This window comes from Pteropus medius, unplaced genomic scaffold, assembly GCF_902729225.1.
Source record: "Pteropus medius unplaced genomic scaffold, Ma_sr-lr_union100, whole genome shotgun sequence".
Classification (NCBI taxonomy): domain Eukaryota; kingdom Metazoa; phylum Chordata; class Mammalia; order Chiroptera; family Pteropodidae; genus Pteropus; species Pteropus medius.
This window is the reverse complement of record NW_024347862.1, coordinates 807,728-824,252: the sequence shown is the minus strand read 5'-3', so window position 1 is coordinate 824,252 and position 16,525 is coordinate 807,728. Positions and strand designations below refer to the sequence as shown.

Sequence of the window (16,525 nt, the reverse complement as noted above, 5' to 3'; positions counted from 1 at the left end):
ACAATATTCTCATTGTAGACAGTGAGTTCAAAGAGGTGTTTCTTCGTAATCTTTCATATTTGACCAAAAGTAATAAACTGAAAATGTGCCTTCTTTCACTTAACATAATGGTTTAAAGGTTATTCATGCTGCAGCATTTATCAGTTCTTCATTCCTTTTTATTGCCAGATAATATTTCGTTACAATTAAGAGTATTTTGGTCTTCTCTGTTTTCAACAGTCTCGCTGGAGTAATTCAGTCTTTTAGGTAAATACTCAACCTTTTAGATTTCTTCTTCATGGCTTTGCCTCTTCCAAGATAGTGTCTAGGTATAAAAGCAGGCTGTGACCTCATGATGTCTGTAGATCAGCACCAGCTGGTGTCACTATGGACTCTGGGCTCTCTGGGTACCCAGTAGTGTTTCTTACCTCTCAGCACAAGGCACTTGCTACCTTTCCTTGCTGCTGTCTGCCCATGTGCATATGCTCTGCTCACTTGACTCAGATGTCCCTGCAGGTGTCCCTGTCTGACCAGCCTACCTTAACTCTTGTGGCCACAACTGCCCCTCAGAGTCTCAGCCACATCTTCCATCTTTCCTATTTGATGACCCTGTATCACCCATAGCATACAGGGATTTCTGGCTCACCCCATGTCACATAGGAGTGAGGGAAGCTCAGGAGCTATACCACAGGCATGTTCATTGCTTACTGTGTTACAGGGCCATTATGATTCAGCTGTGGCTTCCCCACACTAACGTAGGGTCATCCAGGCAGCTGTCTCCTCCTAGAACTCAAAGTAAGGCTTGGGCACAGCCCTCTACCCTTCACACATGTGCCTCCAATTCTCTACCAATCCTACCCTCTGTGGTTGCAGCTCGCTTGAGAGAAGTCAGGAGAGATGGGTCTTTCTAATTTCTCAAGCCCTCTTCCCCTTCTCATTCCTCATTGAACTGCAAGGGTGGGCTTTCTCTCTCTTAATTTAAGTAGGGAACTTCTTTTAGGACATGGATCCTGAGACCTCTCCAGCCTTGACTTGTGGTAAGTTCAACATTTAGCCCCCAGAGCTTGGCTCTTGATACGTTGTTGGTATTTTAAGGATTTTAGGGCAAAAAATTCTCTCAATAAAGTCCTGCTTTGAAGACTAATCTTATTAGGGACTCGAAAATCCTATTTCTGTAGTCAAATGCTTTATATTGACCCCCTTTTCTCCATTTTTCTCCCTACTGACTTCCACTTTAGAGATAAATGCTCATAGCTAGCTGAATTGGGAGAAATCATGCAGATGAAAATGTGAAAAAAAAGGAAAGCATAAATTATTATTTCTATTGAAAACTTTTCTTGGGGGTAAGAAAGGGGTAATATCTGGTAAATGGAACCCCCAAGGCTTTTGTTTAGATGCATGAGAGTGAGGGATGACCTCCAGTTTCTGATTTAGATGAGTAGGTGAATACCTTAAACCAGGATGGGAAATACAAGGAGAGGGTTAGGAAGAAAATACTGGGTCTACATCAGAGGATGTTAAAGGTGAGGTACTCACTGGACATCTGTGTGGAGGTGCTCAGGCAGCATCTGGAATCTAAACTCCAGAGTGGATGAGCTAGAGATAAAGATTTAGAACACAGTACCATTCAAGTGGTAGTTGATGTGTAGATTAGCAATTTCCCAAGGGAATGGCAGCAGATTACAGTTTAGGTAATGTCAAGGCTTTAGGAGTTGTTTAAAGTTTACACAGAAGCCTTCCAAATTGCCTTGCTCTGGAAAGAAGGTGGTTTGTTTGGCAGTGTGGAAGGAAATCCTATCCAACCTTTCATTAGCCTAATTTGTACCCCAAATACACATAGACATGGACTTCAGCATTTCCCCATTGCTTCTGAACTGCACAAATCCCTAAATTCAGGGTCCTCTACAATATAATCTTACCTTATTTTTGTAATTCTGTCTCCCATTTCTTACTGACACTTACTCCATACTCCAATCCAATAATAAGACTTCTCTCCAAACCCTGAAAAAACCTATGATCATGCTTTTGCTTTTGATATTTCTTCCTTCTAGAATATTTTCCACCCTAGACCTTGTTTTCTGAAATGTTGTTCATTTAAAGAGGCCCTGCTCAGATGTCACTTCTCTGAGTATTTCGCTAACCATTAAAATTCTGCAAACATTTGTTCATATAAAATGTGCAAAGTGCTGTGTTAGGCACTGAGAGGGATGCCAATATGCATGGGACATAGTTCCTAAAAGATCAAAATCCAGTAATCTGTGTAATGCACCAACACTATTGTGAAGTAATCTGCATTTCTCCAATGCTAGCCCACTCACCCCCGACATACTGTTAAAATTCAAATTCAAAGGCCGCACCCTGAACCACTGGATGAGAATGTCCAGTGGAGCTCAGAAAAGTGCACTTTTTTAAACAAGTCCCTCAATGACCTTTTTGCCATGAGTAGAATATGTGCCTTCCTTCCTGACGGGATAGTTGTTAAGGCAAAGTTAAGACATACATGTGTCAGTGCTTTGAAAGTGGCAGGGCATCATTTCAAAGGACTGTGGTAGATATTATTTAACCAATGTTCATTTTTCATGTCTGTTTAAAAATCTTATACCTATTGTCATGACCTTTAGCCCATCTCTGTCCTACCCAAGAGATGGCAACATCATCTTTAAGAGAATCATACTATCTGTGGGATGGAGAGGCACATGTGAGTATCAGGTATTACTCATATCTTTACTGTAAACTCCACCCAGAATCTGAAAGCCTGGTTTTCCTCCAGTTCCTTACATCACCACCAACTTTGATTAGGAGCCATAAAAAATAGGAAGCATCTGGAGGTTAAAATCAGAGTTGGCCCTGGACAAGATAGTGAAGTTAACAAGTTTTATCTGTAGTGACTCCTGCCTCTCCTTTCTGTGCTTTTCCCCACTCCTGATCCCTACCTTGGGGCCATTCTTTAGCCAAGACACCTTTCTTAGTCTAGGGAAGAGCTGATGACCTAGTTCTTACTAAGATGTTAGTGACTTAATAGTTAACCTCAGAGTTTTTTTGTTTTTGTTTTTTTTTTTAAGGAGATGGACTATGAGATATAACACAGAGAATGAAAAACTGGTAGTAGAATAGCCGTCAACAATGACAAGCAAGTAAGGGATATTTTTAGTTGGAGGAATTTTTTATAGCTTCCTACTATGACACCACACAGGTGACCTCCCACTGTTGCAGGCTTTCCTAGGACCAATCCCGGTGGTTAGGAGCATTGGTCATTCAATCTCCAGAAGGACAACACCTGATGGGCAAACTGCCAAAACTCATTAAAATCCAGAAAGAGAAAGACCATAATACAGTTACCATGAGCACATCTCAGGCTGTGGCTAATCCGGGCTTGGGAAACTCTCTGGCCTGGCCTAGCTCCAAGGCCACAGAGCACTGCAGTTAATCCTCCAGGACTTGGATAATGTCCAGAATCTTCTCCAGTATGGGCTGATCGCCTGTTTCTAGACACAGCCGGCCTCCACCCATATCCTGATGGGACACAGTAAGAGAAAGGCCATGTGGAAAAGGCAGATAATTTAGTAAAACAGAAAGAATTTTTAGCTGATATTCAGGGAAACCTGGGATCTGGACCCACCACTGCTGCTATTAAACTGAGTCACCTTAAGCAGATGTCTTCCCCAGTGACAGACTGTTTCTTCATAGGAAAAAGGAGTGCACTAGATTAGGTGCTTTAGAATTAAGATCCATGCCAGTTCCTAGAATTAATTATCAAAATACTTGGAGCTTGTGTGGAATTCCAGGCTCCACCTGTTGAATCAATCTGCATTTTAACAAGATGCCCAAGTGGTTCAATGCACATATGAGTTTGAGAAGGACCACTCTAATGTGTGCAGCACCTGTCTGAGCATCATGGCACCTCAAAACTTTTATTAGTTTCTCATGACCCCAGAATAAACTCACACTCCTTAACAAGGTTCTAGGGCCCCCATGGGCTAGTCTCTGCCTCCCTGTCCAGCTTTGGCTTCCAGAGTTCTCCCTTCACTCTCTCCACTGCAGCCATAGGGCCTCTTTCACTATGCTTAGGAGGCCACATGGCCATCGGATGTAAAATTCCCTATTCCTGGAATATTCTCCTCAGAACCATTTCCTTTTTTAACTCCTCTTTAATCCTTGGACAAGTATTTAGGGAACATTTCCTAGAAGGACAGACCCTTCTAGGAACTGTCCCCATGGAGCTTACATTCTAAGCCCCCCAAATTTCAGCTTAAAGTCATCTCCCCAAAGATGGTTTCCCTGACTCCTAGAGAAGGTTAATCCTGTGCTCTGTACCCATAGTCCCCTGCACACCCCTGTAACCCACTATATGTTACTGCGGTTATTGCCTTAATGTCATCTTTTCCTGTTTGGCTGTGGCCCCGTGAAGGCAGAGCCCGTGTGGCTTATTTGCTGCCTCCATCCTCTAACCCACTAACTGGCACAGAGGGGTGCTCTACGAATATACACCAAACAGAAGGAAGGGTTCCAAATGCAGGGAGAGACACATCTGATGTTTGAGGAAAGAACTAGCGATGTGACAGTGGGATTCTGCTGGTTCTCATCGCAGACACGAGAGAACAACTTTTAGAATTGATTCTTATGTCTTTGACCTAAACTTTCAAAGAGATTATCTGTGCCCACAGTATGTACCCTTTCGGAGAAAGGAAATCTAAATTGGCATCCACGGTGGAATTACTATCTGCCCAGATCTGGCTGGGATGGTTGCAGGCCTCACTCTGCCTTCCAGCAAGAAACATGCAGAGACTGTGAGGGCAAAGTTGGTTGTGACTCCAGCAGGGGTCTGGATGGTGTGTTGCCATCTTCAACCCTTATAGGAGGTACTGCAGCTTGTTCCTGAGGTGAAAGCGGGGAGATGATGGCTTCAGATGTGTGTGGGAGAGGCGACTCTCTGAAGGAGGGATGGAGGCTAAAACTGGAGTATATGTGCAAAGGTAGAAGTCCGGGAATTTCCAAAAGAAAATTTCGTTTAGAGAAAATGGAACAAAAAGATTTATTCTAAATTGATGAATTGGGACGGTCAATGAAAGAGATATTTCTTTTTCTCTCTCCTTTCGTAGGCAGTTATGCTGTCAAAAACAATGGAAACCTAAAGAAATTCATACTGGTCATCAGAGACCACAGGGGCCAACTTGCAGAGACTCTTGACTTTACTGCTTGGTATCAAAAGGTGATCATCAAATTATATTTTTTTAAATGTCCTTCTACTATCAGCTCATATTTTTTGTGAGTTTCCAAAGCAGGTAAGGCAGATGTTATTGATTCCAGGTTGGCTAGAGAATGGGCTAAGCTCTGAGAGCTTAATTGATCCTCCCTAAGTCACACAGACACTTCTGACTTCCAGCTTCCTGTGTTTTCCATTAGATGCTCATGCCATGGCGTGAAAACCACTATGAGGTCAGAGAGATAATTCTGAAACTTTCAGCTCTGAGCAACATTGGTTACGACTGTGGCTGACATACACAGCCTGATACAGCCCAGCAATGAAGATGAGCAAAAGGTCACACCGAGTCAGGATAGATAGAGGCCGTGCCTCTACTGGGCCCAGGAAACCTTCAGATAAATTCCTTTTTCAATAACAACTTCCCTTAAGTGAACTAACCAAAAGAAAGTAAACCTAAGTTTCTGCATATTTGAATTGTTTTTGTATTGTTTTAGCTGGTCTCAGAGTGCTTATGAGTCAGAAGCAATTTCAGGAAATGCTGCCCATATCACCAGCTGTAATCCAGGTTCTTGTTCTCCAAGAGCCCTCAGACACAAGTCCATGTGTCTGCGCAGCACACACACACACACACACATGCACACAATCAAAACTAGCTCTCATGCATGCCTACACTCACTTTCACAAACTGGCATATTCGCATGCCATAAGACTCATATACACACATAACTTCCCACGCATATTCTCACACACGCAAACTCACTTCATACAGTCATACTCAAACACTCCCATATACACACATATATTTACAAGCACACACACATACACTCTTACTTACACACATCACACATGCACACACACTCTAGTCTCTTGCCAAGTCTTCCTTATACTAAATATAAGCATGGCGTACTCTGCACAAAAGGCACTGATTATTTAGATATTTCCAAACATCCACATGTTTTGCTTGCTTGGTGGACATCAGAATGTTTGGCGGAGGCAAGTTTTTCTCTGCAGCTCCCTCTCTCTGGGGATGTGTGAATCAGTTATTCCTAATCATCCCTTCCCACTGAGGCAGAGCGGTGGGGAAATGGGGGCAATTATCTCTGCCTTTATTGCAAAAAATAGTGATTAGAAAGCTGATTTAGAGGATCTGGGGGCTGAAGGGACTTTGCAAAGTGACAACTCCAGCCTCCTCCCTAACAAGGAGCCATCTTTCCAAAAAAAAAGAAGTAACAGTCCTACTTCCTTCCACCTCGCTTTCTCAACTGTTTAACAAAGGTCCAGAAGCCCTTCACACCCTCTAACCTTTCCAAAATGGTACACTGCAAGTCACATCAAACTTCCTCAGGGACTTTCAATCCTTGCAGAGTCCAGGGAGGCCAGGACACAATGATGGCTCCCTATCTATGGGAACAAGGTTCTTTTCTGTAAAATGCGATAGAATGCACTACACTCTTGGCTTTTATACAAAGCCAATATTTATTCTTATCTATTTGTGTTTGTCCAGTGTTTGTTATTTAGTTGTGTCTATTTCCTTTTGGCGTCTATCTGCCTCATTTTTGTTTTCCTCAATTGTAAACACATAGAAGAGGAAGACTTTCTCTGAGCAATGGTGAGTATAAGATTCCCAGAAATTAAACCCTCAGTTAGTGCTTTTGGATGATGTTAGTAATAATGGAAGATTGTAACAATAAGCTCTTCTGGTTTATATACACGTAAAGGTGATTTTATTTTAGAAGCAGGGGATCATTGATTTGTTTTCGTGCACTTGGTCTCTCAATGCTTGTTCAGAGACAAGTAACAAGGTGACCTGTCAGTGCGAACAGCACGGAGCTTTTTCTTATGATATTTTATACTAAATTTAGTGCTAAGAAGGATCACTGGCTGAGTAGGGGGAAAAATTAATTAAGCCCAATCTGTTTGAAGGTTTCTGTCTTCCAAGCAAGTACTTGGGACTAGAAGCAGATAAAGAATTTTCTGATACTTAGGGACAGGAGGTATCCCCACCACAGGGTGAAGTTATGGGAGTGAATTACTGAAAGATGGTTCAATGTGATACTCATTCACCACTTAGTAGACCACTTAGCATGTAGTAGACCCTCAATAAATGTGTGGAATGAATGAACCCAATATAAATGCATCATTTCTGCTACTTTCACTTGTGGGTATATTTCTTGGATATGTCCATATGTCTCACCCATACATGGTAGACATGTCTTGCCAATGATAAGTTCCATAAATAAGTACTATACCCTCGCTTCTGCTATGATCTCCCTGTAATGCTGTCTTTGAGAGCATGTGATGGAAATCCCTTTAGAAAAAAAAAGGACTTTTCCTTTCTTGCTCCCAAAACACTGTTCCTCTGAATACAGCTTTCTCTCATGGGGAGTTCCAGAGTTGTTTTCATAGCTTTGATTTGGGCTTTCAACAAAATACATCTGCCATCTATTACATTGGCAGCTTCTATCAGGTTGGACTCAGAGACACTGCTTTTTTACCCTAAATCCCGGATAGTTACTGTAAATATGTGTTAATAAATATCATAGTCAAAAATCTTCTCAGTCTTTTCCACCAAAGGACCTACTAGAGGCACATGAGTACATGTTTATCATCTGTCTCTGGGGATACATTCTTCTCTAAGATTGTATTATTTTAAAATATATGTAAATGTTGCATTCTACTCTATCAAATGTTTTGCTATAAAAAAGCTTTAAATTTTAAGTTACTGGTTAAAATTACTTGACTAGTTAAGAGCCCCCAATCTGGAGTAAAAATGGCTTTCTAGAGACATGTGCCATAGTGTCTGTCCTATGGCTTCAATGCCTCTTGCTTGAGGACATGCTTTTGAATGTGAGAGTTCATGGAAACGTAGTTCCAGTGGGCAGGAAGTATGGAGGGAGTGATATGCCAGGAACTGTTTATGGAGACCATATGGTGGAGGGAGTCTAAGGACACACAGATACGAAGACTGATAGCACATGATGATACTGAGAAGTTAGGAAACCTCCTGTGGCTGGCAGACACTGTGCTTGGGAACGGTTGCCTGAAAATGGACTGTTCTTTATGAAAGAGAAAGGGGAGCTGTCATGATACCCACAGATTTGGGGTATGCATCAGCAATCTGTGACCAGGCAAACTAAACATTAACTGCTTGAAGAAAGTAGGTGTCATTGTTAATGTGTGAAATGGGTAAAATAATACTTATCTCATAGAATTATTTTAGATTTAATTGAAAGTGCATGTAAATGGACTTAGCACATACTAAATACTAAATAAATGGAAATCATTATTATAATTAGAATCATTATTACCCCATGAATACTCATCATTATTACCTCCCCCCGCCTCCTTGCCGCAAATACTCAGAAGGGAATTGCCATAGTAGAAGCTACTGTATTCAAATGTAAAGAATATCACTCACTTTGGAAAAAAGAACTCAGTAAACTGAGCCCTAACTAACATAAAAGACAGATTTCTAACTTGAATATAAATGATTTGGGGAAGATGAAAGGGAAGAAAAATAGTAGAAATTGCCATTGTGAAATGGCTTGAAAATTTTCAACATGTAGTTTCATAAGTGGGAAAAAACATCCAGTAACCTTTATTTTATGGGCACTTAGTATTTGTCAGGCACTTTGTAAACATTTTCTTGTTCAATCACAAAACTCTCTGAGGAAGGGACTGCTATCAGGGAGCTGTTCAGAGCCCATCAGAAATGCTGCCATTATCAACAACAATGTTCACCCAGGCTTCACACGAGCAAATGGAACTGAGACCCAAATTCAAAAACAGAGTGCCTAACTTCATGTTTTTTCACCCCAGTTCAGAGCAAAGAACCTCAGATGGCCCACTTCACTGTCCTACCTTTTGCTACATTCCAGTAGAGGGTTTAGCAGAGGGCTTAAGTGACTGACCTTTGGATTAAACTTGGCCTGGGATCAAGTGGTAGCTCAGCCACATTTTAGCAGTGTGGCCTTGGATAGGCTACTCCATCCCTCTAATCTTCGGTTTTCTCACAGCTAAATAAAAATGATAATAAAAGTACCTTCCGTGTGAGGTTTTTTATATAATGACGTCAGATTATGGTTGGCACATAATAAGCATTAACATTTCAAAAAAGGTAATTTTATTATAATCTGCGTATATCCAGAACCACTTCTGGTCCCACAGTGAGCTCTCAGATCCAATGAAGCAGCACTGTAAAATATCTTTTTGACCTCAAAACTATTACCCAAAGTGAGTCAGAACTCATTTCCAGGTGGCTACAGCTAACACCAATTTTAATTGCCTTCAGATTAGATACCTCCCAGGTTAAAAGAGTTGCCTAAGGTCTTACACAGTCCTGGGCCAGATATTGTTATGAAAACCAGGTGGTCGATTACACAATTATTTTAAAATCTTGCTCACATTCTCCTCGCCCATGGCAATATTGAAGCTAAAAGTATCAGGCAAGAGAACAGAAGATTTTAACAAGGTGTGACTCTCATGGTGACACTTCCTGTTTGTTCTAAATGAGGAAATTTTAGAGCCCTACATCCATTAGGAGCTTTCAGAAATGAAGAAATCCCCCTGGGTAGCCCCGGCACTGTTAGGCAGCTCACTTCCCCTTGCTCTACCATTTACCATGTTATTCTGAGGTAGGTTTCTGTGTTTGTTTTCCCAGGTGCCATCTAGATAGTCATCACACACACGTGATCTTCAGAGGAAAGCAGAGCAAACAAAGGAAGAGAGGATGGGTTCAAGGAACAAAAAGAAAGCCAAACGGAGACATATGGAGCTAATCATGGAATAAGCAAAACTCCCCAAGCCGTGTAAATGTGTGTGAGTGCTGAGGGCACATCTGAAGCAACTGTTTTTCTATGTGCCTTGCAAATTATTTTGTGGTTTCTGCAGAGTTCCTTTTGGGTGATGGCTTTTAAGCACCACCTAAGCCCATCCCAGCTCAGCTCTTGGAAAGAGATGGGTAGAGACATTTCTGCACGCTGAAAGAACATAATTTTATACAAGAGTCATCCAAGAAATGAATGTAGGGACGATTCTCATGCACGGATGACTCCTTGCACATTTGAACAGGGTCTCCACTGCATGGATCTGCTGGATATTTCAGGCGGAAAAAAGTGTACATCATTTGACAAAAGAGTTACTGGAGTTATTTTTTTCTCTTTATAACATCATGTAAACACAGATTTAGTCGAAGATTTTTATTGAGTTACTTCGAGTCACATAATACTATCTGCTCTGCAGAGGCTATAAAAAAGGAGCTGCAAGTTGAGCACACATTCGCTACACAGTCAGTGATCACGCTGTAATTACAAGCGTGTGTTGGGGGTGACTTGGGGGAGTGACTGGCGGGCATTTTCTGTCTCCTTCCATATTTAAGGATCAATCAAAAGTAACAAGAGAGGGAATGCTGGCCAATGAATGCACCAACAGCCAACATTTTTTCCTTTGAAGCCACATCTCTTTTGACCTCAGGAGTCACTAATTTGCCATCAAACTCCAGAGGTGACACAGAAAGGTCAGCAGAGATGGCTTCAGGGGAAATGTTTTCTTACTTGGGTAAATTTATCAAGACCGGGAAACTAAAACAACCCTAGAACTTGACATGGTCTTGTGTGTTCCCCTTTCACTTCGTTCTCCTTTGAAAGTAAATCTATAGCAGACATGAAATAGGTTAGTGGGTTGGGGGAGGAAAAAGATGGTTTAACCTGTTTTATCCATTGGAACAGGTTTTATGGATGTTTTAGCTAATACTAAGGCTAATTTGGAACCATTTTCAAGTGTAACTGTAAGGAGACAGAATGTTCTACCAGGGTTTTGAAGCTAGTTTAGAGGTCTAGGCTGGGCTACAGGTGAATTAAACACAGCAAAATATGGCCAGGAGGAAAAACACAGAACAGTGAGATTGAAAGTGGTCACATGATGGATTATCAAAAAGAATAGCAAGTGAGACGAGAATACTGAGACATGTGCCAGCAAGAACAGTGTCCTCAAGAAAATGTGTGAAGAGTTGCATAGGAAATCTTTGTAAGTGAATCCAGAACTGAAGTGCCTGAAGGAGTTCTGCAGAATATTTGGGGCTTTGACTAAGCATTTCCAAATCTCAGATAAATTTTTGTACATGAAAAACCTGAGACATGAAAAATAAGTATGGGATGACCCAGACTAAGGACTATACACTCACTCTGTTCCCAGACCACATATGAAACAAAGCCCTATGAATTCCATTCACTAAATCTAGAATCAGGTGTCTCATACATGCACAAGCCTGTGTTACTTTGGGGAACAATGGAAAATTAAGTCTCTGACTCTCAGATGCTTAAAATCATACCTCTGCCCAGATTTCCTAAGTGACTATTCCAGAACACAGATCCTGATGGAAAACTGTTGAAGAAGATAACCTTCTAGTCTCATAGCATGATTATTTTTGAAGCCCTAAAGTTTTTAACATCAATGTGAGAAAGTTAGTTTTTAAAGACAAGAGTTCCCCCCTACCCTCCCCATCCTTCTTAAGGATGTAACATCATATTTCTACTAAGCAGAAGAGGGCTGCAAACCCAGCTCTGAACGAGCACAGACCACTTATCCATTTAAATGAACCTAGGCTGTGATTCTTGAGGAGAATTAACTTCAAGAATTAACTTGAAGAGAAGCTATTGCACATTGCAGATGTCATGTAATATCTTCCAGTAAAGCAGCATTCTCAAAAATGTGCTCCACAGATATTTTGCAGATTGCATTCTATCTTTGAATAAATTTGGGAAACACGAGGTTAAATTGAGTTAAATGTTTTCTTAAGTATATGTTTTAAATTGTTAATGTATATTGTAAATCTCTTAGCAGAGAATGTAGCATTTCAAAATTTTATTTGACCATGAAAACCTTTCCTAATAAAATGACTTCCAAGGACAAGTGCTCCATGGAACACATTTTGGGAAACACTGTGTAAGGGGCCCATATCTCAGAATATACTCTCCTGCAGACTTCAGGAAGCCACATGGAGAGTGATCACAGATGAGCCTGGCCCCCAGCAACCCCATGGTACTATGAGAAGTTTTCCTTACTATGAAAATGTTTATGATTAGTATTTATTATGTTTTCTCCAAATACTTATTCTGTGCTCACAAGACTTACTTTCTACCCAGACCTCTTATTTGGGTATGATGAAGAAGCAGAGTTTGGTCTCTCGTGTTCCATCCCCAGCTCCATGTGGCCGTGTTACTTAATGTCACATTTAGCTGAGGAGCCCATTGGGAACAATTCATCCTTTTCCTCTAAGAGGGATGATGGGGTTTGAAAAGTGGACCTTCAAAGGTCCACTTTTCACAGACAAAAACATGGTCCTACATCCCATGAGTGCTGAACTCCTTATTCTGAAGAAGAGCTTGTCTGCAAGAGAGACTGGGGTAGAGACTACTGGTGACTCATCAGCTCCTGTCACCACCCCTGCAAAACAACTCCAACAGTATACTCCAGACAATGGATCAGCATCTTCTGTGAATGAGACAGCACATGAAGCTTAGTCAGCCTCCATCCCAAGTGCTCTTGCTGAAGAGAGAATGGCAATGGGAGGGAGGGAGGCACACTTCTGGCAGGGAGCTGTGGCTTCTTCCCATCTGGCTTCTTCCCTCTATCTTCAGTGAGAACTTTACCAATATAAGAAATGCAGAATCAGGTCCCAAAGAGTTAGATGGGTTGACTCCTGGTTTCTATCATGTTCTTGGAGACATGAAGCCTGGAAACCACAACCCATCTGTTTTTAAGTTTTCTTGTTTAAAATAATAAGTTTTCCAAACATTGAGAAGAAAAGACAGCAGTATGAATAGTCTATAAGCCAGATATCTGAGAGTGGCCTGAGCTTGAGTACAGATGTCCGCCTAGAGGCCAGAAAGGGTGGGCGATCCGCAGGTAAGATAGACTATTCCCACAGGGGCTGGGGCAGCTGCACAAACACCCTGAGCCTCTCCATAGAGCTCAGAGAGTCTGGTGAAAGTAAACGGATGAAGTCATGCTGGCAAGCCTTGTGTCACCCTCAAGTAATTAGGACCCTTGCCCAGCCACCTCCTAGACGCAGCCTGCACACCCACAGGTGTGTTGTCCTTCTCCAGCTGGCATAACAAGGCCATGCCAGCTCTGAGGCCGAAACAGCCCAAGGCCATCCAAAACTAATATGGCCAGGCCATAGAAGCCAAGCCACAAAGAGCAGGGAAGGAAAATAAATTGCAAAATGGCATTGTGTATGTTGTTGCCCTGGAGAAGAAGGAACTGGAGAGGAGCAAAAATAGAAAGTTGTCAGAGTTCTTCAGAGAGTTTATTTCCACAAAGCCAGGTGGTCTTAGGGCACAACACTAGTGATAATTGCCACAGTGCTGGGATAAATGGAAGAAAGAACCAGCAGCAAAGCTCAGACCCTCCTGTGAACTTATTGGAGGCCAGGGATACCATCTTCCAGCACTTTTGTACAGTTTTTCCATTTACATTATCTTGTTTACAACAGAGGTGAAATATATTAATCCCACTTTAGAGGTAAAGAAACTCAGGACTGAGGACATGTGGGGCTTCTCATTTGCTCTATCAGGCACTAGGGGAGCCAGGATCCAATCCCCTGCTTCTTTCACCACAGCATTTGTGTTTTGTTTGTCCCTTAATGGTTCGGGCCACAAAAGCCGTTAGCTGAGCAAGCTGACCTTTCCTGCTTGTAGGGTGCAATTGAGGGAGAGTGGAGATATGACTCCCTAAACCTGCTAGAAGGTAGCATCTTTCTACTCATTCTGTTCTTATCCCATCTTTTCATTAGTTTAGGCCTAAGAAGGACAAGCAATATCTGATGATGCCGGAGGCTATACGAGAAGGTGGGAGGTGTGCTAGAAGGTGAGTAGGGGCAGATGGGATTAAATCATCCTGACTTGCTTCTGCTCCCACCCTTCCCTTTACTCTGTACCAGTGACTCTACAAGTCATGCTCCTCTAAATTCCCAAGAAAGGGTTTATGGGTGTACAACAAGGCCAACAAGTACCTAAGTATATGCACAGTTGAACTTCTATATTCAGATCATTCTTGATGGCAAATGGCTTGGTACTAATCATTACATGCATGGAATATTTTTAGTGACTTTTTTTTCGCAAGGAAAAACTGCTTGTCTTTGTTTTCCATCTTATGTTCACTTAGCTGAGATATTGTAGAGCTTGCCAACCTTGCAAATATACACACAGGCATGGCATTTGGTGAGTGTTCTTGGCACATTTAAGAGCTGTTAGTGTACAGCACAGTGATAACTTTTTGTTCCTTGGGAACACAGCTCCATTTTCTTTTCTTTGTGGCTGACATATCTCATCTCATGAATAGAGTCTGCTGGTCGCTTCTCTAATGGTCCCCTTTAGCTACCTCTTCTTTTATTTCTACCACTCCTCTTTATTGCCCTCATTCTTTTGAAAATTTTCTTTCTTCCTTGCTGTTTCCATTCCTCTCCACTTCTGTCACTGTAGTTTCATTTAGATACAAATAATGCTACATTATTACTATTCACAACTAATCCCAGCTGTTTTCAGACTGCTCAGAAAACTGCCCAATCACAGTATACTAATAGAAAATGTTGAGGTCCTCAGCTGTCAATAGCAAACAACCCAAATCAACAAAAGTATATTGAGCACTGCTAGTCATTGAATGTCCATGATGGAAAAAGATAAATAAGAAAGGAATTTCAACCACAAAGTGCTTGGGCATCTAAATGATGGAGCAGAATCTACAGTCTCCCATGTTCTTTTCCCTTCCCAAGAAGGCTTCCTCTCTGCATGTGGTGCACACGATAGGTGCTCAATACATGCTTGAATGAAATTAATATTGTCCCCACTAATTCTGATTTTAGATCTTGAAAGTTTCCTAAAAGATGGGATTATAAAAAGATATGATTGATTGAATATAGAAAACGAGACAAAGGTTTTAAATGATAAAGTAGTTACAAACTTGGGACAAAAAATAATATACTGACCAGTCATCTTTAGTTTTCCTACTTCTGACAATACCTCAGGCTCAGTCTGTCTGTCTGAGGCTGAATGAGAAGAGACCCAGCCAACTAAGAGGAAGGTCACCTCAAGGAGCTAAACCCTTGGCCCAGTCCCTTGGACCACAGGTATCTGCCTTTCTCCCAATACCTGAACATGATTGACTCATGTGTGGGGAATTAGGGAGAAGAAAACTCCATTCAGTTCCTTCAGCAGAACACTCCATCCCTGTTATATACACAGGTGCCAGATAAAGGAGGCACAGTAGCCTACAATTTCTATCCATGAACCTGGTTCTGAATTTAGGTCTCAGATCTTAATCTGCCTCTGACTTCCTGACCTTGCTGTTTCTTCACCCATTGCCATCCTTAACACCCCATGTCTTTGACACTTGAAGCCATTCCTTGCACACCACACCCACAGTGACCTTGCCTCATTCACATAAGCAACTCTCATTTTTCATACCCTCTTAGATTAATATTCATCACAATTCAACACTGTTTCCTAAAGCCCACCTACTGTGGTGCTCTCTGCAAGTATTAACCTTTCTTCTCCCCTTGGTGATCCAGAAAAAACCAACTCAGGACACTTAAGTGGGCATGGGCCAGGCATTATGTTGGCAGACAGCCCCCATACTTCAGTCAGGAAGTGTGAAGGCACAGGGATAATCTGCCCAGGCTCTTAAACTGGGCTTGATAAGTGAACTGAGAGAAAACAGCTTCCCTTATGCCCACCTGCTCATTCTTTCTGTTGATCCCATACTATCTGGGATCTCACTCAGACAACCATAGTTTTAAGTTCAGGAATATAGAGTAACGATACCCAAAAGTGAAAAAGGAGAAAAAATGAAGAGGATGCCTGGAGATAAGCCATAGAAATGCAAAGTAGTCAAGCCTTGGTGTAACCGAGGACAGCAAGCTGAGAGAGTGGAAAGAAAAAACAATATGGGAGCAATTAAGGGAATGAAGAGATAGCAATTGGGGACGTGATATCCTCCAGTTCTACTGCCTTCCTCTAGGTATCTATTTCAGGAACAGGCACTCATAGAAAAGAAGATATTTTAAAAAGAAATTTAAAAGGGAAACCAGGGGCAAGGTGACTAGAGAGAAGAGCTGTTCAGAGATCTTTGTTTCAGACCATCCGGCACAGGAGAAAGAGGAGAAAGGAGCCCCTCTAAGTCTCAATAAGGAGACTGGCATTGGGTGCAGCTTCAGTTGGAAATTTGAAAGCCCAGATGAAGACTCAGATGGGAAAAACCCAGTATAGTCATTGTTTCTCCCTTCACAGTGGTCAAAGGCCTTGTTGGGTCGCAGAAAGAATTTTATTCCTATGATAAATATATGCA

The 16,525-nt window shown here is 41.7% G+C and overlaps 1 long non-coding RNA gene across 1 annotated transcript in view; it reads left to right on the top strand.

Annotated features, from left to right (window-relative positions):
• LOC120615654 (uncharacterized) overlaps positions 1–11,698 on the top strand; it is a 79,131-nt gene extending 67,433 nt beyond the window's left edge. Inside the window, exons 2-3 of the long non-coding RNA XR_005656327.1 lie at positions 5,079–5,188; positions 9,843–11,698. This is a non-coding gene — a long non-coding RNA (uncharacterized LOC120615654). The remainder of the gene's footprint in view (positions 1–5,078; positions 5,189–9,842) is intronic.
• The last annotated feature ends 4,827 nt before the right edge of the window (positions 11,699–16,525 follow it).